Genomic DNA, 796 nt, shown 5'->3' on the forward strand with positions numbered 1-796 from the left:
GATTTTTAGTAGTGTTGCAGTTCCTATTGTACTTAATTTCATACTTATATCCTGCCTTAATTGCTATATTGTAATGGTCTTTGTGTGTATTAAATACTTCTTGTTAGAAGATAGGTAATTGATACATTTCTCTATGTTTGTACTAAGGTTTGTTATAATATTTGGATGGTTACTGTTTGCATTTATATATCTAATGTTGGCGTTTGGTAAATACAAGTATTAAGGTTGAAGTTAACGTCAAGAAAGTTTACAGAGATATTACCTTTTTCAATTAATATAGATAATCCTTGGTTCCTAAAAAATGTATGTAGTCACTTTTTGTAATTTCCCAATTTCCTATTTGTAATGTTCCTTACTATGAATAGGGCGTTGTCCTTGTATAGTCCGCCTTCTAATTCAGGAAATTCCTCTTTAAATCTATGTAGTGGATATATGCTGACTAACAGGGTTGGCCATAGGAGGTGCAGGGCCCAATTCAGAACAGTGGTCTATAGAATCATAAAAATATAAAAATCCAGCTGTTGAAACTATGATACTGTGCAGTGCCACGTAAAAGCGCTCAATCAACATTATAAAGCGGTGGCGTTAGGAAGGACATCCTGCCGTTAAAGTCATGCTCCTGTGTGATGTCACGTAAAAGCACTCAGTGCACACTGTAAAGTGGTGGCATTAGGAAGAGCATCCAGCAACAAGAAACATGTCAAAGCAGACGGGTGCCAGATGTAGCCCCTGGTTTGTTGGCTCGTGTCAAACTGTCCAACCTATGCCAGCATGGAAAATGGACGTTAAATGATGA

This window comes from Octopus bimaculoides, chromosome 11 (genome assembly GCF_001194135.2).
Source record: "Octopus bimaculoides isolate UCB-OBI-ISO-001 chromosome 11, ASM119413v2, whole genome shotgun sequence".
Classification (NCBI taxonomy): domain Eukaryota; kingdom Metazoa; phylum Mollusca; class Cephalopoda; order Octopoda; family Octopodidae; genus Octopus; species Octopus bimaculoides.